The sequence below is a fragment of the Triticum dicoccoides genome, chromosome 6A (assembly GCF_002162155.2).
Source record: "Triticum dicoccoides isolate Atlit2015 ecotype Zavitan chromosome 6A, WEW_v2.0, whole genome shotgun sequence".
NCBI lineage: Eukaryota > Viridiplantae > Streptophyta > Magnoliopsida > Poales > Poaceae > Triticum > Triticum dicoccoides.
In genome coordinates this window covers 194,504,686-194,528,706 of record NC_041390.1, presented here as the reverse complement: position 1 = coordinate 194,528,706, position 24,021 = coordinate 194,504,686, and positions in this window count along the sequence as shown.

Genomic DNA, 24,021 nt, shown 5'->3' with positions numbered 1-24,021 from the left:
CGGTCCCACCGAGATTGCAATGTAAATTTAGTGTTTCCTTTTTGTAACTTTTCGGTCTCACCGAAAGAGCAAATCGGTCCCACCGAGTTTGCCTGACCAACTCTCCGGTTAGCTAATTACCAAATTCCGTCCCACCGAGTTTGTGTATTACGTTATGCCCAAACCCTAACCATATCGGCCCTACCGAGTTGCATGTCAGTCCCACCGAAAATCTCTAACGGTCACTAGGTTTACATTTTCGGTCCGACCGAGTTTGTTGATTCGGTCCCACCGAGATTGGAAAAACTGTGTGTAACGGTTGGATTTTGTGTGGAGGCTATATATACCCCTCCACCTCCTCTTCATTCATGGAGAGAGCCATCAGAACACATACACAATTCCAACTCATATGTTCTGAGAGAGAACCACCTACTCATGTGTTGAGATCAAGACATTCCATTCCTACCATATGAATCTTGATCTCTATCCTTCCCAAGTTGCTTTCCACTCAAATCTTCTTTCCACCAAATCCAAATCCTATGAGAGAGAGTTGAGTGTTGGGGAGACTATCATTTGAAGCACAAGAGCAAGGAGTTCATTACCTACACACCATTTGTTACTTCTTGGAGAGTGGTGTCTCCTAGATTGGCTACGTGTCACTTGGGAGCCTCCGACAAGATTGTGGAGTTGAACCAAGGAGTTTGTAAGGGCAAGGAGATCGCCTACTTCGTGAAGATCTACCGCTAGTGAGGCAAGTCCTGTGTGGGCGATGGCCATGGTGGGATAGACAAGGTTGCTTCTTCGTGGACCCTTTGTGGGTGGTTGCTTCTTCGTGGACCCTTCGTGGGTGGAGCCCTGTGTGGACTCGCGCAACCGTTGCCCTTTGTGGGTGGAGCCCTCCGTGGACTCTCGCAACCGTTACCCTTTGTGGGTTGAAGTCTCCATCAACGTGGATGTAGGATAGCACCACCTATCCGAACCACGGGAAAAACATCCGTGTCTCCAATTGCGTTTGAATTCTCCAAACCCTTCCCTTTACATTCTTGCAAGTTGCATGCTTTACTTTCCGCTGCCAATATACTCTTTGTATGCTTGCTTGAATTGTGTGATGATTGCTTGACTTGTCCTATAATAGCTAAAATCTGCCAAGAACTAAAATTGGGAAAAGGTTAAGTTTTTATTTGGTCAAGTAGTCTAATCACCCCCCCCCCCTCTAGACATACTTTCGATCCTACTAGTGGTATCAGAGCTTTGGTCTCCATTTGCTTTGATCTCCATAGCTTTTGGTGGTCATAGCCTTGGTTTCACAACCTAGGAGAGTATGGCGTCTAGTGAGGGAAATTATCACCGTAGAGGTCCTTACTTTGATGGTACTAATTTTGCTAGTTGGAAGCATAAAATGAAAATGCATATTATTGGACATAACCCCGCCGTTTGGGCTATTGTGTGTGTTGGTTTGCAAGGTGACTTCTTTGATGGGAAAGAACCAAACCGTGAAGCTACCGCGGAAGAGTTGAAGATGTTGCAATACATTGCTCAAGCTTGTGATATTCTCTTCAACGGATTGTGCCCCGAAGAATTCAACAGAATCAGCCGTCTTGAGAATGCAAAGGAAATTTGGGACACTTTGATTGATATGCACGAAGGTACCGACTCCGTCAAGGAATCCAAGTTGGATGTGCTTCAAAGTCAACTTGACAAGTTCAAAATGAAGGATGGTGAAGGTGTCGCTAAAATGTACTCTAGGCTTGCTCTCATCACAAATGAGATTGCCGGCTTAGGAAGTGAAGAGATGACTGATAGATTCATCATCAAGAAGATTCTAAGAGCCTTGGATGGAAAATATGATACCGTGTGCACATTGATCCAAATGATGCCCAATTACAAAGATCTCAAGCCAATGGAGGTGATTGGAAGAATTGTTGCTCATGAGATGTCACTTAAGGTTAAAGAGGAACTTCACAACAAATCAAGTGGTGCCTACAAAGCCTCATGTGAAGCCCCTACATCATCAAGTGAGAAACAAGACTTCAATGAAGAATTGAGCTTAATGGTGAAGAACTTCAACAAGTTCTACAAGAGTAGAAGCAAATGTAGAAGCTTCAAGTCAAGGTCCTACAATGACAAAAGATCTTCTAGTCGAGAGCGAAACTGCTACAGTTGTGGAAGACCCGGACACTATTCCAATGAGTGTACGGCTCCCTACAAGAGAAGAGAAGATTCTCCAAAAAGAAGAAGAAAAGAATCACCACCAAGAGAGAGAAGGAGTAGAGATGATCGTTATGAACGAAGATACTCACGGAGAAGCAAGGATTCGGAAAGGAAGGAAAAATCATCAAGGAGCTACACAAGACGAAGACATCAAGCTCATGTTGGTGAATGGGTATCCGGCTCCGACTCCGACAGCCACTCCGAGAGAAGTTATCACTCCGACTCCGAAGATACTCAAGATGAAGGTGTTGCCGGTCTAGCACTTGTGTCAACCAACTCCTACGACATATTTGACTCACCAAATGAAGGAATTGGAAGATGCTTCATGGCCAAAGGTCCTAAGGTAACACACCCCGAGTATGTTGATTTCAATAGTGATGAAGATAACTTGTTAGGTGATGAATTGCTTGTTGACAACTCTAGTGATGAATACTATGATGAAACGTCAATTAATCATGCTAATCAAGATACAACGAATGACAATGATAAGGAGAAGATTGAGGCTCTAACTAAAGAACTAAACACTCTTAAGTTAGCTCATGAAACTATCTTCGAAGATCATCGAGAACTTTTAAGAGCTCATGAGAAATTACGCTTTGAAAAGCTCAATCTTGAGCAAGAGCATGAGTTCTTAAAAGCAATCAATGATGATCTCCGCAAGAAAAGTTCTTCTTACATTGCCAAGTGTTTACTCTTATCCACTTAAATGCCTCAAGTCAAGTCTAGTAACAAGAATAAGAAAGATTCTTCCTCTAGTAGTAACAATGATCATGCTAAATCCAATATTGTTACTTCTAGTAGTTCTCTTGATTCCACTAATGATTCTCTTAGCCAAGTTACACTTGAGCAAGAAAATAGCTTATTGAAGGGAATTATAGAGAAAGGAGTGTACAAAAGCCTTGCCGGGAGTAAGCAATTCGAGGAAATTGTGCGCAAGCAAGGAATGCACCGAAAGAATCAAGGTGTTGGTTTTGAACGAAAGTTCAATGGCAATGGAGTTGAGTGGGAAGAAGATCAATACCCCAAGACAAAGTTTGTTCCTCAACAAGAGAAGTATGATACTTCTTTCAAGGGGACACAAGCTCAAGATGATCTTCCACCACAAGACTACAAGAAAAAAGGGAAGGACAAGCTTCAAGAGGAAATTGATGCATTTGAAGAAGCTCCTAAGACCTTAGTCAAGTGGATTCCCAAGACTACTTCAAGTTCCACTTCATCAAGTACGACTACAACTCCAAGGATTCCCATCAAGATGGTGTGGATCCAAAAGAAGAAGAACTAGAGTGTTCTTGAGGGTGACTCCGCCAACATACTTCACTCTTATCATTTTGGCAAGAACAAGTGCAATCAACTTCCACATCTTGCACTAGTTCAAGGAGTCACAAACCCTCTTGTTGGTAAGTCAAGGGACAAGGTAACCTAAAAGTTTTCATGGACATCATCTTGTGTGTGCATCACTCTATGTCTATGGATATCCCTGTTTGTTCCTTGTGGGACTAACCTGTGTAGGTATTGAAAGTGCAATTCACTCAAATGGATAGCTCCAAGTGATCTACATCAACATTGAGCATCCACATCTTCAACATCTACATGAAGTCATCATCGACAAAACCCGAGGTTAGTTCATCCCTCTAAGGGGGGATATCACATCTAGGGGGAGCTTTACTCTAAGACTTGAGCTAAAGCAACTCTAAAGATGTGAACAAAACAATGCTTTATGTAAAGGTGGTAACCCCACTTGAGCTTAAACGATGAGTATGACCTATGATCAAGTGTTCTCACTTGACTTCTAAGTCAATATACTCATATATAGATGACCTTGTCATCGCAAATTGCTTGATAGATGCTAGAATTGGTTGTGCATGCCTTGTCACATGTTTCATTTGCCATCTTATTGTGTGAGCATGCTGGTTGCATATTTTACTCATTCGAGGACATCCACTTGTTGTTTTGATTGTTTGGTTTTATTTCCTTTTGCCAAGTGGATGGACAAGAGTGCCTAAGAACCTCCTCTAGCTATCTATGCTTTTCTCGTCTCAAACTATATTCATGCTGCATCACAAAATTTGATCAAGTCAGATTCGAACCACTCTGTGTGAGGAGCGCTCGGAGTCCCCGATTCGTCATAGACTTAAACTTCCAAAACCTCTTTATGATTCTCGGTCTGACCGATACCCCACTTTCGGTCCTACCGAGATCACTAAGTTGATCTAGGTTTTCGATCTCGGTGTAACCGATTTGAACTTTTCGGTCACACCGAGTTTCAGTAACTGCTTGCAGTTATGAATCTCGGTGCCACCATGTTGTTCCACTCGGTCACACCGACAGGGTCGGGCTATATATAGTCATGGGCAAAATTTGGAAATTTCTCCGGACCTCTTCGCCCGCGTGATAGCCTGCTCTGCCAACGTGGTCTCCGAATCATCTTCTCGCCGCCAGCCACCTCCAGTCGCTGGTCTCCGTCGCCGTCAACGGGAATTCAACCCCGCCGTTGCCGCCGTAGCGAGTCTCCGCCGAACTAGGGTATGGACTCGATCTTTGTGCTATTCCCCAATCCAATTCTTAGCACATTGTGATCATCATGATTCTTGCCACGATTGAAACACTCCTATCTAGTCAATGCGCTCATAGATTAGGTTTGATTCAAAAATTTTAGGGTTATGTTTCTGCCGAAACCATCTCGGACCCACCGAGTTGAAAAACTCGGTCCCACCGATTTGGCCTATGCCATTGCACAAGTGAGACTCGGTCTGACCGAGAATTACTTATCGGTGTGACCGATTTTGGAACTCTGTGAAACCCTAGCAGTCTCGGTGCCACCGAACTGTGACTTGGTCTGACCGAGTTCACTAGTTTAGGGTCCAAAACTGCTTCGGTATCGCCGAGTTTGAAAATCGGTAGATCCGAGATGATTTCAGTGGGAAACTAAAACTAAGTTTTTGGATCATTCTTTTTGCAAAAATCTCTGCATTTTGTGATGCTCATCCACTCTACCTCATCTATAAACTATTCACAGGGTCAGCAGTCAGCTTGTTCATCATGTCAGACCAGAGTGATAGCCAGAATGTGTCAGAACAGCAAGTGGTGATGAGTGAGGGCACTAGTCCCTCCAGCTCTTCAGATGATGGCAGCAGAAGTACCCCAAACAATCTGCCAAAAGCTACCACTAGACAGAGGAAGAAGAGAACTTCTGATTCTAAAGATGAAGATTATGTGGCAGAGGAAGAGGCCACATCAAAGAGAGTTGAGCCAGCTCAAGGCACAAAGCCAGGACTGAAGATCAAAAGGCCAGCAGGCAGGCAGCCTATGTTAAAGGCTAGAGCTTTAACTGAAAAGCCTGCACACAAAGAGCCAGTTGCTGCTGAAGGCAAGAAGAGGAAGGAAAGGGTCAAGAAGACTGTAGCCAGAGTGCTTGGAAAGGCTTCCATTATGGAAGAGGAAGAGGAAGAAGAGGTTGCTGCACCAGCACCTAAGGCACCCAAGCTAATGGGTGATGCTATCAAATCAGGGGCTACTGCATCTAAGCCCAAGGCTGCATCAAAGGTCAAGACAGCACCAAAGAGAAATACAAGGAGCATACCTGCTGCTGAGAAGAACAAGGCCCCAGTGCCTGAAGCTGCTGAAGAAGAGGATGAAGAGCAAGTTCTCAGAAAACTCAAGCCCAAGATCCCAGACCACAATGATGCTCATCCTGTGGCTGAGGATATGAAGCTCAGGAGAGACTCAGGGCTCAGGAAGTGGAGAGAAGCAGATCCGTATGCTTCAAGGAGAAGGACTGCTGTGGACTATAGATTTCATACCAAGGAACAACAAGATTTCTATGAGACAGTGCTGCTTGATAAGAAGCCAATTGTTTGTGACATGAGATGGGTCGACTGGACCTACATGAAGGAAAATGAGGAACACTACCCTAGAGTGTATGATAGCTTTAGTGCGTGTGGAGTTGCAGACTTTGTTGGGCAGAAGCTCACAAAGTGAAACGAGGAGCTTATCATGCAATTCTACTCCACAACACACTTCTACTCAGATGGGAGGATTACATGGATGTCTGAAGGTACGAGGTACCAATCCACAATTGCTGAATGGGCTCAGCTGATTAATGCCCCAGAGGAGCAAGCAGATGACTTGGAAATTTATGCCAAGAAGAAGATGGACCACAACTCAATGTCCAACATGTACAAGGAGATTCCCAATGAAGCTCTTGATACTTTCAAGTTTGGGTCTGTGCATTATCTTCTGTCAGGGCTGCCAACCATCAATTGGATATTGAGGCACACTCTCTTGCCCATGTCTGGAGATCACAAGATGATCATAGGCCATGCAATCAATTTGCTTCATGTATTTGATGTACCTCAGAAATTCGAAGTCATGAGCCTCATAGTAGAGACTATCAAGAGGACAGCAGCAGACCAGAAGAGGAGCTGTGGATATGCCCCACAGATTCAGGAGCTCATCAACTCCAAAATGGGCACGAGCATATACTTATTGGACAAGGAACACCTACCCATCCGTCCAGATTTTGAGGACAATCAAGTAGTCATGACTGAAAATGAGCCATCATCTGCCCAAGCACAAGCCAAGAAGGATAAGGCAAGGAAGGAGAAAGCTGCCAAGATGCCAACTCAAGAGGAGGCATCTGAATATTTCTTGAAGACCAAACAAGAGTAGCTTGGTTACCTAATTGCATCCACCCTGCGAATTGAGAAAGGACTAGCCAGCCTAACTCAGAACCAGGCAAGCTTAGAAAGGATCATGGAACAAAAGTTCTATGACTTGGATGTCAAGGTGACAGAGATTCAGACTGCAGTGGAGCAGCTCCAGGATGACATGCAAGAGAGGAGAGGCAGGACTACCACTAATGCCTTTGCCAGAGTGCCACGAGGTCCGAGGTCGTCTACCGTGCCAGTTGCTGACACCAGAGCCACCACTTCAGCACCAGCTCCAGCATCTACTTCAGCTCCAACTCCAGCGTCTACTTCAGCGTCTACGGAAGCCTTCGTCCTTGGAGTGATCCGGACTCCACCACCACCTGAAGATCAAGCCTGAGCGTCGATCTAGCACTATGCATTTTCTAGGAACTTTTTGGTAACTTGTTGCCAAAGGGGGAGAAGATGTATAGATCATAGGCTTCGAGAGAGAGTGTTGCTTTTTTTTCTCTCTTGCTTTATTTGGTGGTCTTTCGAACTTTGGTTGCTTTTGAGTGTCATTGCTTGTGAGACATTGATGATCATGTGTTTGATCATAAGCTACACTTAATGCTTGCTTAATGCTATTATCTTATCTATCTTAGGTGATCATTCACTATTCTTGGTGATGAGTGCATGTATTTCATTCTTATCATTTTAAGCGCTCCACCAAGATGTATGTGACATGGAAGAGTAACCCATGACTCTAACTCCTTGTGCATTTGCAGTCCAAAGCAAATTTTTAAATATGCACAAATTTAGGGGGAGCTCTTACTTGTCACATACTTCTCAAAGCGACGATATATTTCATGCTTATTATCATTTGTCGAAGCTTTGATCTATATGTTGTCATCAATTACAAAAAAAGGGGAGATTGAAAGTGCAACTATCCCTAGGTGGTTTTGGTAATTCATAACAACATATAGCTCATTGAGCTAATGCTATTCCAAGATGATTATTTCAGGAAAGCTCAATGATTGGCATGGCATGGATTGTGAAAGTGGAACCCTCAAAATGCTAAGGACAAAGGATTGGCTCAAGCTCAAAAGCTCAAGACTCTTCATTTTATATTTTAGTGATCCAAGATCACATTGAGTCTTTAGGAAAAGCCAATACTATCAAGGAGGGATGAGGTGTTGCTTAATGAGCCTCTTGCTTCATGTGCTTAGTGATATGCTCCAAAACCCTCAACTACTTTTCCATATCCACATATGACCTAAACCCTAAGCCAAACTCGGTCCTATCGATTCTTCCTATCCGGCGCCACCGAGTTTCACTTGTCATAAGCCACTGCCAAACCCTAGCATTTCGGTTCTACCGATAGGGATCTCGGTCTCACCGAGATGGGATTGCAAACTCTCTGTTTCCCTTTCATAACTTTTTGGTCTCACCAAAAGAGCGAATCGGTCCCACCGAGATTGCAATGTAAATTCGGTGTTTCCTTTTTGTAACTTTTCGGTCTCACCGAAAGAGCAAATCGGTCCCACCGAGTTTGCCTGACCAACTCTCTGGTTAGCTAATTACCAAATTCAGTCCCACCGAGTTTGTGTAATCGGTCTCACCGAGATTACGTTATGCCCGAACCCTAACCATATCGGTCCTACCGAGTTGCATGTCACTCCCACCAAAAATCTCTAACGGTCACTAGGTTTACATTTTCGGTCCGACCGAGTTTGTTGATTCGGTCCCACCGAGATTGGAAAAACTGTGTGTAACGGTTGGATTTTGTGTGGAGGCTATATATACCCCTCCACCTCCTCTTCATTCATGGAGAGAGCCATCAGAACACATACACAATTCCAACTCATATGTTCTGAGAGAGAACCACCTACTCATGTGTTGAGATCAAGACATTCCATTCCTACCATATGAATCTTGATCTCTAGCCTTCCCAAGTTGCTTTCCACTCAAATCTTCTTTCCACCAAATCCAAATCCTATGAGAGAGAGTTGAGTGTTGGGGAGACTATCATTTGAAGCACAAGAGCAAGGAGTTCATTACCTACACACCATTTGTTACTTCTTGGAGAGTGGTGTCTCCTAGATTGGCTACGTGTCACTTGGGAGCCTCCGACAAGATTGTGGAGTTGAACCAAGGAGTTTGTAAGGGCAAGGAGATCGCCTACTTCGTGAAGATCTACCGCTAGTGAGGCAAGTCCTGTGTGGGCGATGGCCATGGTGGGATAGACAAGGTTGCTTCTTCGTGGACCCTTTGTGGGTGGTTGCTTCTTCGTGGACCCTTCATGGGTGGAGCCCTGTGTGGACTCGCGCAACCGTTGCCCTTTGTGGGTGGAGCCCTCCGTGGACTCTTGCAACCGTTACCCTTTGTGGGTTGAAGTCTCCATCAACATGGATGTAGGATAGCACCACCTATCCAAACCACGGGAAAAACATCCGTGTCTCCAATTGCGTTTGAATTCTCCAAACCCTTCCCTTTACATTCTTGCAAGTTGCATGCTTTACTTTCCGCTACCAATATACTCTTTGCATGCTTGCTTGAATTGTGTGATGATTGCTTGACTTGTCCTATAATAGCTAAAATCTGCCAAGAACTAAAATTGGGAAAAGGTTAAGTTTTTATTTGGTCAAGTAGTCTAATCACCCCCCCTCTAGACATACTTTCGATCCTACATGGGGCGTAGGTCGTGGCCGCCATGCCAACCTTTGACGGGCGCGGCCTGGTGCCGCTGGCACCCCCTGGGGTCCCGGTGGCGACGGCGCCAGTGGACGTGTCTTCTTGTGATTCCCGCAGGGAGGGGGAAGAGGAGGAGGGCGAGGAACACAACTCGGAGGCAACCCCCAAGGGGATGGGGGAGACCTCCCCCTTGCGTAAGGCCTACATCCTCCACACCCTGCGTGATGATGATGACGAGGCTGGCGTCCTCCCGGAAAGAGAGGAGCCGCCCGTGGTTCCGACGAGGGGCAGGTCGGCGCTGATCTCCCGGGACGACGCTCCTAGCCCGACACCGCCTGGAGCTGCTTCCGGTCGATCTGCTGCCCCTGCTTCTGCTCTTGGAGCCCGTGCGCCTGCGCCTTAGGCTGCGAGGCTCTCAGGCTTCAAGCTTAAGAAGTGGAGGGACTATGTCGCGGTGGACCAGTAAGTGCTCTTGTCATGCCTTATTCTTGCTTCTACTGCTCGTCCTTGACGCTTCTCCGTTGTGCAATTAGGCCGACGCACGCGACGAAGAAGAGAAAGGAGGACGAGGTGGTACTGCTCGAGCCCAGATCGCCTCCTGCGGCCGCATCCCTCTCCATTGATAAGGGCAACGATGGCTCTCGTGCTTCTCCGGCTCGATCATCCTCGCAAGGCTTGGTGGAGCATCCTCGGGAGGAGTCAGCCCCTGTGGCCCCGCTGGCTCCAGAGGTGCGAACGTCCGGCTCGGGCGCTGGGGCCCCCGAAGCTCAGGAGCTTCTGGGTTCCTAGGCCATGGTGACGACGTCGCCTCCTCCTCCTTCTGCCGCATTGCTGTCACGGGGTTCTTCCGCCTCTCCTGATGTCCTGGAGCACGCTCTTTCTGCGATGACCCTGCTGCGAGAATATCTTCAATTCACCGACCGTCGCCTGGAGCTGGTCTCTGGCTGGCTTCACTCTGATGTGTTTGTCTGGGCGACGCTGAGCCAGGCTGCCGTGGAATCCGAGTAGGACAAGGAGGCCATCGCCCAAGCTGTGGCTGCCCGTGAGGTCGCGCTGAAGGATACCGGGGCTGCCCAGGACCACTGTTCGTCGCTGGAGGCCGAGCTGGAGACTGTGTGGAGGGAGCGCACTAAAGAATCCCGAGGGCGCAAGGCGGAGGAGGAGAAGATGAAGGCCTGAGAGGACACCGTCAGGGATCACGATGCCGAGCTGGAGTAGTTGGCGAAGGCGCAGGCCATGGAGCGCAGCCAGCTAGAGGAGCTGGAGCAGAAGCTGAAGGCGGATTAGGCCGAGCTTGAAGCCAAGGAAAAGGTCCTGGCTGAGGACCGCGCGGCCTTCAAGCTCGTCAAGGAGAGGTCTCGGACGGTGCTGTGGTCACTCTACAAGAAGGGCTTGGAGGAGCCGCTGGCCACCGGCGACGAGGGCCCCGCCCAGCTGCTTCCTTATCTGGTTGATGCGCTTGAGGACGTTGTGAGCGGTATCTACCCCATGGCAGAGGAAGAAGCCCACGTTCTTTCCTCAGCCGCGTTGACGAGCGTCTTCAGCCAGCTCCATCTTCGCGATCCTGCCACCCGCCTTGACGAGCTGCTGGAGCCTGTGGACGACGAGCATTGTGCAGCCACTGCTGCAGCTGTCAAGGGTTAGGTGGAGGCCCTGCTGAAGAAGTTCCGTGCCTTCGCTCACGCGCCCCCGACCGACAGTGCTACTAATCTTGCAACTCCGGCTGGTGGTACAGGTGAAGGCAACGCTGTTGAAGAAGAAGCATCCCTTGAAAGCGACGGCGGTGTCCTGGGATGACGAGATGACTTGCTGACGGCTCCTTTCCTATTTAGTTTTTGCAATATGCACCGTGCCTCGTGGAGGCTTTAAACCCGCGTTTGGTTTCAGGAGAACAATATGTCTTGTAATATTTTCTTTGAAATTCTGCAATTTCCTTTCCATTGGCTTTACGTTCTATGTCGGCAGGGCCCGACCCCGCGCATACCTCAGCCGCCATTGGGCCGTCCGGATCACCAGGACGGACCAAGGAGTGAGGGGCTACGTGATCAGTTAGGCTCCTAAGTCGCGATGCTCAGGATTCCCTCTTGACACACAAACAGCCTATAGAAAAGATATCTGGGAGTAGGCCTAGTGTTCTACGTTGGCAGGGCCCGACCCTACGCATACCTCAGCCGCCATTGGGCCATCCGGATCACCACGACGGACTAAGGAGTGAGGGGCTACGTGGTCAGTTAGGCTCCTGAGTCGCGATGCTCAAGAGTCCCCCTTGACGTTCAAACGACCTTCATACCTTGGCTCCACTTGGGAGGGCACGCAACGACTAGGTCCAAGGGACCTGGCAGGGTGGCGTACGCTTGGGCGTGACCCGAGCGCAGCCCCCTCGCACGACTCTCCCGAGGGGAGGTATTGCGATGAGGCCAGACACTGAGCTCGGAGGCTCCCTGAGGTTGATGCGGCCGTGAGGTCGCCTTTAGTTGTTTATCACCAGCGCGGAGCATAGCGCTTCTGCACTTGCACGGGCATAGCCGCTCCTCGGCAGTGTCGACTGCCAGCACGGAGCATGGTGCTTCCACTGGCACGTGAGAGGGGACTCCCTACTGCGGAGAGCCCCCGGGACGTGTACAGCCCCGCCCTGACACGTGGCTTGCAAGGCAGGGCTAGACGACGTGTGTCTGGGCACTCGTGAGCCAGCGCGGGACTCACGAGGCCCTACCTCAAGGCGGGTTGCATGTGGTCTTGGTTCTTGATGGCTGTGGTGTTCCCGCGAGATGGTTAGGCAACCTGCACCGAATGAATTTCCTGAGGTTATCGCACGAGAAGGCCAAGCACCAACGATCCCAGGAGGTGACGTGAATGGGGTCGGCCCGCCAGACAGAGCTCAGCCGTTGGATTTATCGATGCTGCAGGGACGGGCTCGAGCACAGACGCCGTGCCTAGCCTTCTTATGCAAAGGATCCTGAAGAAAGACGATCGACGCGCGGCTCCCATGGTGGTTATAACGCACTTTCAATTGGTCAATATAACGCACTTTCAATTGGTATCAGAGCAAGGTACTCCCTTGTTCTATGTGATTTTGGTTTAACCGCCTGGAGTTTTAGTTATGTCGACCGCAGGTATGACGAAGGTGACATGCCCCATCTTTGACGGTCACGAGTATCCCAAGTGGAAGGCCATGATGAAGAAACGCCTCATGGCGATGAACAGCGAGTTGTGGACCGTCACTGAGATTGTCCTGACTGATCTGTGCAAGATGGCGGATGCTGATGACATTCGCAAGTATACTCTTCTCAACCTCACGGCAAAGGATGTCATCTGTGCCAGCCTGTCACAAAATCAGTTCAGGAATATCATGCATCTCGATCATGCGAAGCTCATTTGGGACCATCTCTCTGAGGTATATGAAGGTCATTGAACTTGTCATGATCCTTGGTTTGAGGACTTCAAGGAATCTCTCAAAACGATGACATTCGAACCAGAAACATCATCTTCTGCATCATGCCTTATGGCAAAAGATGCTGAGGTAACTGAATGCTACCTATCTGAGTCCAGTGATGATGAATCTGGTGATGAATTTGGGCCCAGCTATTCTAAACTTGCTAAGATTGCTATAAAACAACAAAGGGCTTTAGAAAAGGTTCAAAACATGCTAAATAAAAGTGATGATATGTTGGGTGAAGAAATGGATCGCACTGAAACTTTGACAGAAAATCTTCAGAGACTTCAGTCCAAGCTTGACAAACTTCAAAGTCATCATAACACTCTCTTATCGGATCATGAGAAGCTTTCTTATGAATTTCTTCAAAGAAAGCAAGACCTTGAGAAGCTAAGAGTGAGTTATGAAGATCTTCAGAAGGAGCGCGACATTACTTGCTCAACAAATCAGCGCATCTCAGGAAGAATTTGTTCCTCCATGCTTGAAGTGCATTGAACGTGAATCTGCTAATTCTTCACCTGAATGTTCAAATGCTGCTAATGTTTCAAATTCTTCACATGCCTCTGCTATCACTAATTCCTCATCTGAGGACATTGCTAGTATCACTAACAATGCAGGGCTGAAGGAATTGTACACGACAGGCATGTACAAAAGCCTCAAAGGGCATCAGGCTCTTTATGATGTGCTTAAAAAGCAGATCCTCAACAGGAACCCTAGGAAAGAGGGTATCGCCTTTGAGAGGAAACTCAATGCTGATGGTACATATTGGAAGCCTGAGCAGTACCCCAAAACTACATGGGTTGCTGCAAAGGGACCTCCAGTTGATCCATCTAACTTATCTGGATTTGCATGTGAATCTCCTCATTCTGATGATGAGTCAATTGACTCCAACTATAAGCTATTCAAAAATCAGAATGGTGAAGTATTTGCTAGATATGTTGGCACTAACTGCAGGAACGGCTCCCCGATGAAGAAAATCTGGGTTCCCAAAAGATGCCTTGAAAATCTTCAGGTGAATGTCATCATGACACCACCTGTGAAGAATAGGAACCCCAGATCAAATTCCTCACACGGACCAAATTCCTCATATGGATCAAAGTCCTCATATGAACATCATCATGCTAACCCGTCTGTTTCGCAGGGAATATCTAAGGATTATGGATATGGGCATTATTCTTCAAATCATTATGTCCATAAGTCCTCGAAGAATTTCTCTGCTTACTCATATGCTTACTCTAACCCATCTTATGTGAAACGAAATGGATTGGCTTCTATGCCATCCTTCTCGTATGGAGCTCGCAGAATGATGAACTCTTTTCCACCCCTTCATATGTGGGTGGTGAAGAAAAAGAACTAATCTCTTCTGCAGGGTCAGGTCTCCAGACGCACGTAATCGTTTGAAGAATTTGCTGGAGACCTGAGCATGCCTGATAGGACGTAGGCTAATCATGAAGAAATGAACTTTCATTTCTCACATCCTCATATTGCTTTATTAGTTCTTTTACTTGATGAAATTGATCTGATGAATTGATTTCATATTCTTCACTGATGAAGTATATGAGTTTGTAAGCTGCACTAATTCATCTGCAGGATGATCAACCCAAAGCCACTGAGTGGGTCCTCGATAGTGGATGTACAAACCACATGACTGGTGACAAGAATCTATTGATGGATGCTCCATTATCTCCGTTGCATCTGAAGCATATCATCTTTGCTGACAAAGGCAAAAGTCAGGTATTGGGTCTAGGTAAGGTTGTGATTACAAAGGATCAACACATGGACAAAGTCATGCTTGTTGAGTCCTTCGGATACAACCTTATGTCTGTCTCAATGCTTTGTGATCTTGATATGGTTGTTGTCTTTGGCAAGTACCGTTGTGTTGTGGTTATGGAAGCTGACAATTCCAAAGTCTTCGAAGGCTTTAGGAGAGGAGACCTATATATTCTTGATTTCTCTACAGGACCACAACCAGCCGTGTGCTTACTTGCAAAAGCTTCAGAAGGCTGGCTCTGGCATTGACGACTTGGTCATGCAGGCATGAGGAATTTGCACACGCTTGCGAAGAAGAAGCATGTCATTAGCATCGAGAATGTCAAATTCCTCAAGGATCACCTATGCGGAGCCTGTGAAGCTGGGAAGATGACCAAGGCCAAGCATCAAGCGAAGACTATCATGACCACCACTCGCCCATTTGAATTGCTTCACATGGATCTCTTTGGTCCTAATCATTACTCTCCTATCTCAAATGAAGCATCTCAATATGGCTTCGTTATTGTTGATGATTATTCTCGTTACACATGGGTACACCTTGTTACATACAAACATGAAGTGCAGGAAGTCTTCAAATGATTTTCCTCGAGGGCTTCAACCAACTTTGGTGTGAAGATCAAGCACATCAGAAGTGACAATGGCACTGAGTTCAAGAATTCTGGTCTCAATGACTATCTTGATGAACTTGCTATCACTCATGAGTTATCTGCTCCTTACACTCCTCAGCAGAACGGCGTCGTGGAGCGCAAGAACAGGACTCTTGCTGAGATGGCTCGCACTATGCTTGATGAATACAAAACGCCTCGTCGTTTCTGGACTGAGGCAATTGATACTGCGTGCCACATCATCAACAGAGTATATCTTCACAAATTCTTCAAGAAGACTGCCTATGAACTCCTCACTGATAAGAAACCCAATGTAAGTTATTTCAAAGTCTTCGGTGCTAAATGTTGGATTAGAGATTCTCATCACAACTCAAAATTTGCACCGAAAGCACATGAAGGTTTTATGCTTGGTTATGAAAAGGACTCGCACACCTACAGAGTCTTCAACAACGTTCTTCACAAAGTTGTTGAAACTGTAGATGTGCGGTTCAATGAAACTAATGGCTCACAAAGAGAGCACCTACCTACTGTGATAGATGAACCAGCACCTGAGGAAACTATCAAGTTCAAGGCTACTGAGGATGTCATTCCTACTAAAGAATCTGCTGAAGAATTCATTCCAGAACATGAAGAACGTCGAGCTAATGCACCTCAAGAAAATGCTGAAGAAAATGGTGCTGAAGAAAACGCTGATCAAATTCTTCAACGACAACCAGCTCATCCTCGCATTGCAAAAGAAGTGCAAGTTGAAAAGATCATCAATGACATCAAAGCGCCATGTCCTCTCACACACTCAAAAGCTTCACATTTGTCTAACTTTGGTGGGCAGTATGCTTTTGTCTCTATTACAGAGCCCACTAAGGTAGATGAAGCATTTCTGGAGCCTGAGTGGATTCAGGCCATGCAAGAGGAATTACATCAGTTCGAGCTTAACAATGTCTGGGACCTGGTCAAACGTCCAGATACTCGCAAGCACAATATCATCGGCACAAAGTGAATCTACCGCAACAAGCAAGATGAAAATGACCTTGTGGTGAGGAATAAGGCACGGCTTGTAGCTCAAGGCTACACACAGGTTGAAGGAATTGATTTCGATGAAACTTTTGCACCTGTTGCTAGACTTGAGGCTATTCGCATATTACTTGCTTATGCTAACCATCATGATATCACTCTATATCAAATGGATGTGAAAAGTGCATTCCTCAATGGTAAGCTTGAGGAAGAAGTATATGTTGCTCAACCCCCAGGTTTTGAAGATCCAAAGAATCCTGACAAAGTCTTCAGACTCAACAAGGCCCTTTATGGCCTCAAGCAGGCCCCACGGGCTTGGTATGATACTTTGAAGGAACTCTTCATGAAGAAAGGCTTCAAACCCGGTTCACTCGACCCTACTCTTTTCACTAAATCTTATGATGGTGAATTGTTTGTGTGCCAAGTATATGTTGATGATATTATCTTTGGCTGTATTGACCAACGTTATAGTGATGAATTTTCCTATATGATGAGTGAAGAATATCAAATGTCTAGGATGGGAGAGTTGAAATTCTTCTTAGGTCTTCAAATTCGTCAACAACACAATGGCATATTCATATCTCAGGAGAAATACCTCAAGGATGTACTGAGGAAATTCGGCATGCAAGATTGCAAAGGCGTCAAAATTGCTATGCCCACAAATGGCCATCTGTGCACTGATGAAAATGGTATTGACTTTGATCATAAGGTATACCGCTCCATGATAGGTTCCTTATTATACTTATGTGCATCTAGGCCAGATATAATGATTAGTGTTTGCATGTGTGCCCGATTTCAAGCTGCACCGAAGGAATCACACCATAAGGTTGTGAAGCATATTCTTCGATATCTAGCTCACACGCCAACACTTGGATTATGGTACCCCAAGGGCTCGGCTTTTGATCTTGTTGGATATTCTGACTCTGACTATGCTGGTGGTCATGTGGATCGCAAGTCAACATCTGGTACATGTCATTTCCTCGGACGATCTTTGGTCTGTTGGTCCTCGAAGAAACAGAACTGCGTATCACTATCTACTGCTGAAGCTGAGTACATTGCCGCTGGTTCTTGCTGTGCCCAATTGCTATGGATGAAGCAAACTCTCAAGGACTACGGCGTCAACATGAAGAATGTGCCTCTCTTCTGTGACAATGAGAGTGCCATCAAGATTGCTCACAACCCAGTTCAGCACTCGAAGACAAAGCACATTCAGATTCGTCATCATTTTCTTCGTGATCATGTGTTGAAGGGCGACATTTCTATTGAGCATGTGAAGACTAAAGAACAGCTAGCCGATATCTTCACAAAGCCCTTGGATGAGAAGAGATTTAGCAAGTTGCGGTGTGAGCTAAATATCCTAGAATCTTCGAATGTTCTTTGAAAAGGACACTCATCCTAACACTTATGCAAAATTGATGACTTAGATGTGCAACACATGAAGAAACGTTTTACTTCAATCAATGAAGAATAACACTCTTAGTGTGAATAAATTAATGAAGAATTTGGTTCTCAGAACCCTATGATAATTGTACGCGGTGTCTGAAATCATCATTCTTATATGGTGGGTCACGCCACCACCAAAAGTTGAAATTCCTCAAATTATTCATATTCTTCAACTTTGCATAGTCTTCACTGGTTCCGTCGTTTTTCTTCATTGGCTATATATATATATGACTTTATGTCCTCTACAGCATTCACTTATTGCTATTTCTTCAAGTTGGTTTTCTGCTAAGTGAATGTGATCGGACCCTTCCCCTCTATGCTATACTCAACCCAATCTGTTCACAAATTCTTCATGTGCGTTCTATTTGAAACTCGTTCAAAATCTTCACTATGTCCTTGTCAGCTGAAGAAATTGCGAACGGAACTTTAAAACCTATCTTATCGAAATTTTCGGTTTTGCCGCTCAAACCGTTCCGCATCCCACGATACACTTATCCACTCACCCACGATCTAACACGATCTCCACCTCTCACTACGTGGGTGACACATGTCATGCGAATGAGAAGGGTCAGGGGTACGTTTGTCCAATTTCTTTGGGTGAGCAGTTTTTCACCATGGCTATAAATACCCCTCCTTCCTTTCCTCACTTCTTTTACTCTGCTCGACCTCTCTCTCCAGCTCGAGCTTCTCAAACCCTAGCACCGCCGCTACTTCATCGCCGTCGGTGAGGAAGAGCTTCACTGCCTCGACCTCGTCACCGACGTCCTCGCGCCGACCGTGGACATCTTCACTCCACCGCCGCCGTAGCCGTCTTCCTCCGCCAAGTTAGGGCGTGGAAGATCTGCACAGACGAACTTCACATCTCCTCACTCCAGTTCGTCGTGTTCTTTGTCCAGGGTAAATAAAAGTTACTGCCCTCGTTGATTCGAATGATTATCTACAAAATCTTCAAAAGTGTTTTTCTTCATATCTTCACACACTGAACACCTCACAAAGTCATCTGTTCTTGATTCATTTCTCTAAGCATCATTTTTCTTCAAGATTCCTCAATTGTGTGGATCTTTGATCTATACAACACTGGAACCTAAGACAAAGAACGCTTAGTGAAAATCTTCAAGACTCATCTGGTCAAATTCCTCAAACTTGTTCATTTTTGAAAAACCTTCTGAGAACGCATATGACCTCTCCAAATTCCTCGCAACTATACTCTGTTCACAGGTACACATGTCAGCTGCTGAATCACTAGGTTCTCATCAACTTAACTCATTTGCAGCATTCCTCGAAGAAAAGTTGCATACTTCTTCAGAGAATTCGATTGTTCAAATTCCTCAACTGAAGAAAATGGCTGATGGTAAAAGGCCACAGAAGGGAGGAAAGAGGCCTGAGGTAAATACAACGTTTGAGATCCCTGATGACATATATGTTGGGTACTGCACACCTACTGAGGAAACCAAGAATGAGCGCAAAGTGTGCATTCGGAAGATAGAGAGGAGATGGGCAAGAGAATGGAGGGAGTGCAGATATGTCACTCCTAAGTACATGAAGAAATTCGCACTCAATCCTTCATGCCCAAGAGCACCACTGGCACCTGGCCAAATTGCTGATCCCACCAGCCTCAAGCGAGGTGAGGACTATCCTGATGAATGGGCCAAGCGCCAAGGCAAGTTGGCTAAGCAAGCCAAAGAAGCAGTGAGGAAATTCAATGAAGATTCTGCTGCTGCTCCTGCCTCTGCTGAGGTCCTTGCTGTCAAGCCAAAGAAGGCTATGTCAAAGAAGCCTGCACGCAAGCCAAGTGCTTCCTCAGCAATGCCCTCACGGCCAGAATCATCAAAGCCCTCACGGCCAATTCCTCATGCTGCTCCTATTCCTCCAAAGTCCTCAGCTCCTCCGCCAAAGCCTTTAGCTGTTCCGACCAAATCCTCAGCACCTGTGCATCTCGCTTCGTGCCAAAGGACTGCCGGCATCTCCATTGCCTCAGGTGTCTCAGCTAGTTCCTTAGCTGTACCAAGTTCCTCAGCTGGCCCCTCACTGCTCAAGACAAAGGCCACTGCTGGACGAGGTCCACACCCAAGTCCTTAAAAGAAGCAAGTCGCTTTCCAAGTGTCGTCTGATGAAGACGAAGCTGATGGTGATGAACTTGCAGAAATCATCAGAGACATGCAAGTCAGGGCCGCTAGAGCCAAAGGATCAGAGGTGCCACTGCTTTTGGATCCCAAGCTGATCCTCGACTACATTGATGATTGGCACAAGGACCCAACACTCCCTTGCCTGACTTCAAGCTGACTCCTGGCCAAAGTCACATGCTGACCCACTTCATTCAAGAAGAAAAGTGGAAATTTGAGAAGGCCAGGCAGATCAAGAAAGCGCAGTACAAGAAAGAGCGCTATCTGAAGAAAAATGTTGTCTCTATGATAACTGAAGAACTTGTCACTATTCAGACTAAGATTAAGAAACTCAGTGATGACTTTGAAGCATATCACGCTAATTGGCTTGGAGCCAAGGTTCGTTGTGTGAAACTTGCGGATAACTTCACTTCCAATGTTGCAGCCCCAACACAACAGGAAATTCCTCAGGCTGAAGCATCTGCTCAGCATACTGAAGAAAATGCCAGCACCGCTGATGACAATCAGGCTGCTGAAGGTAATGTGAGTTCCAGGGCTGATGACTGCATTCCAGCCGCTGAAGAAATTGCCAGGGCACCCACTAGTGGTGTGCCTGAAGAAACTGAAGAACTCAGGGCAACTGCATCAGTTGTGCCTAAAGAAAATCAACCAGATTCCTCAGCTACTCCTGCACCAACTTCAACTCCAATCCTTCCATCTGCATCGGATGTGAAGAAGACCAAGGCTGCAGAGCGTGCTGCAGTGAAGAAAAGGAAAGCATCAGCTGCTTCAGATTCTTCAGCTCCGAAGAAAATGAAGCCTATGACAAGTTCATTTGCACATCCAATTGATGCTATTCCCATCTCAACCAAGCCATCAAAGGGCCTTGTTCCTTTTGATGAAGAATATGTGATCCCCAGCAGATCTGATGAAGCAACTCATTCTACTGCTTCGTCTGAACCATTGGATGAAGAAATTGAAGTGGATGCGATCCCTTCAACACCTATCATCTCCTCGCCTATGCCTCAGTTGACAGTTGAAGAGGCTGGCGTTGAAGAAATGGAAGATGAAGATGTGGACATTGGCTGCTCCACACCCGTAATCAGTGATGAATTATGGGGAAGTCAGCATCCAAACTCTCCAATGTTCACCCCTCTACAGCAAATTCCTTAGTCCCCCACACAAACTGTTCACATGGGCTCTGAAGAAACTCATCCCACTGCATCTATCCATGAGGAAATTCCAGCCACTAGCGCTGAAGAAACTGCTGCTGCTGAACAACCAACGACGCAAACTACCACTAAGGAGGAACCAAAAATTTCTCAGCCTGAAGAACCTGCGATTGAGATTCCTGAGGTCGTGATGCAACTCACTGACACTCCTCTACCGAAGCCAAAGGACCCATTCTCACGCAAGCAAAAGTTCAAGGCGGATGATTTCTTTGGCAAGCACGTATTCTTCGAAGATTACAACCCATATGACTCTGCTCGCATTAGGAAGAGGCATTTCTGGACTGCTAGTCAAGCCAATTTCTATTCCTCAGTGCTGTTCAACAAGGAGAAGATTTTCTATCATGAGCATATTCCTCACGTGGATATGGAATCTCTGCCATGCTTCGCACCAGTCCTCAGTGTTCTTCACGACGCTGGGCTGCTCAACTTTTGCTCTAACATCTGCGATTGGAATGAAGAACTGATTCTTCAATTCTATGCAACGTTGCACATCACCGGAGATGCTGAAGATGTGAATTCATGGGTGCTGGACTGGATTTCTGAAAACACTCACTACACTGCACCAGCCTTTGAATTGCTTCGTGCTCTACCACTCAGTCCTCCCCTTGAAGAAGCTCGCTACATCTACAGTGAACCTGAGCTCACACATCATTACATGCAGGTGCTGATGAAACCTTTGAAGCCAGGTCAAGCACCAAGAACCAAATTCCTCGTAAAGGAATTGTTGTACGTGCCCAGAACTGTCTATCGTATTCTTACGAGGACAATCAGTCCTATCAAAGGCCACGACTCATCTGATGAGGAAATTGTTGGCATCATGAAGAATCTGGTATTCAACATCGTTCATGGCATTCCTGTCAATGATCACGATTTCTTCATGAGGACTATGGCCAATGTTGCACTATCTTTGTCGGTGTCAAAACCGGCGGATCTCGGGTAGTGGGTCCCGAACTGTGCATCTAGGCCGTATGGTAACAGGAGGTAGGGAACACGATGTTTTACCCAGGTTCGGGTCCTCTCGATGGAGGTAAAACCCTACGTCCTGCTTGATTGATATTGATGATATGGGTAGTACAAGAGTAGATCTACCACGAGATCAAGGAGGCTAAACCCTAGAAGCTAGCCTATGGTATGATTGTTGTATATGGAGTTAATCTATCGACTAGCCTGGCCTCGATTTATATAATGCACCAGAGGCCTAGGATAACAAGAGTCCTAGCCGAACACGCCGGTGGGGAGGAGTCCTTGTCTTGATCGCCAAGTCTTGTGGAATATTCCTTGTATGTGGCAGCTCTCCGAACTGGCCCATGAGTATACGGCCATGCGGGTCCTCGGCCCAATCTAATAGATCGGGAGATGACGCGGTGAGTACCCCCTACTCCAGGACACCGTCAATAGTCCCCTAAACCGGTCTTCAAGTTAGGGATGCTCCTCGATTCTTCCGAACTGTTCTTCATCTTCGGTTGACGGTCTTGAAAACTGGTTCAACAAATCTTCTCATCTTCGATCTTGAGGATCGCCGAAATGCATTCGGCGAGTTTACACGTCGGGTATCCGAGGAGCCCCTTTAAGTTTCTGGCCTTTATCAATGCCTTATTATTTTTATGCCACACCTCGGGTTTGAAATTGTTCCCGGGCGGCAGCGTCCTCTTGCGTCCGAGCTCCAACGCCGGACTGCATTCGAGGTATCTTTTGCAGCCGAGCACCAACGCCGGACCGCTTCCCAGCTCTAACGCCGGAATGTATCTGAGCTCCAACGCCGGACTATGTATCCGAGCTCCAACGCCAGACTATATCCGAGCTCCAACGCCGGACAGTGTCCCAGCTCCAACGCCAGACTATATCCGAGGTGTCATATCACCTTGGTTCAAAAAAGTTGAAGGAGTTTAGCCGAGCTTAATGCTGGAAATGCCCTCTATGGAGCCAGCCACTAGCGCCCGAGCTTTATGCCAGACTGCTTCCGAGGTGGTGCACCACCCCGACTGTGGGCCGATTTTTTGTCAATATTTTTTATTATTGCAATTTATTCTCTGCCGAGATATATGGCCAGTAGCCCTCAAGGTGTGTGTCGGTCTAAAACCCGAGATGCACCTGAAGGATGATGTAAGACCGCTGATCCCAGTAGCCGCTGAGACTCAGGTTGATTTGCAAAATCGGCCTGAGGATCAAGTCCAAGCTCGGCAGAATACTTCGGGACACTAAAAGCGGCATGCTCAGTCCTCGAGACTCAGGTTGTGTGCGGCTGACCAACCTGAGGATCAAAATCTCCTCGGAAACTATATTGCACATAAAATTTTCTGCATTGGACAAGCAATGCAGTAGCCCCCGAGACACTGGTCGGGTGGCAACACCAGATCAGGGGATCGATGTGCCCCTTTAATATTTGTAAATAATAAGGCCGAAGCCCAGTATCCCTTGAGCCTTAATGCAGGCACGGGTGGCCGAATTAAGGATCGATATCCATAGTAAAATCACAAATTATGTGTAATGACTCTATGTATCCAAGTACTTTACGTCATTAATGCTTGGATCCGCATTTTACAAAACTTTGTTGACCAACCATAGGCTTCCACCTCCTCGGCTAGTAGCCGAGGAGTGTTTGTCCTACTTTATAAAGCCTTTATGAGGGCAAAGATTTACGACAAACAAGGCAATCTGGCCATACAGTTTTATGAACAAAGGTACGCAGAGAGATATGTTATATTACTCTTTAACAGAAGAAATGTCTTCCAAAGAAAATAGTCCCGCTATCGGTTCCTTTCTTTGGGTTGTCATGCTAAGCATGATCATGAAACCTCAGCTCCAATGTAAGAGCAAATATCGAGGATTTAGTTTGGGAGGCCAGTTAATAGCCCCCGGTAGTGTTCGGCGACAGTCGAGGTCAAGCCGTAAACACTTCGGCCATTGTTATGAGTG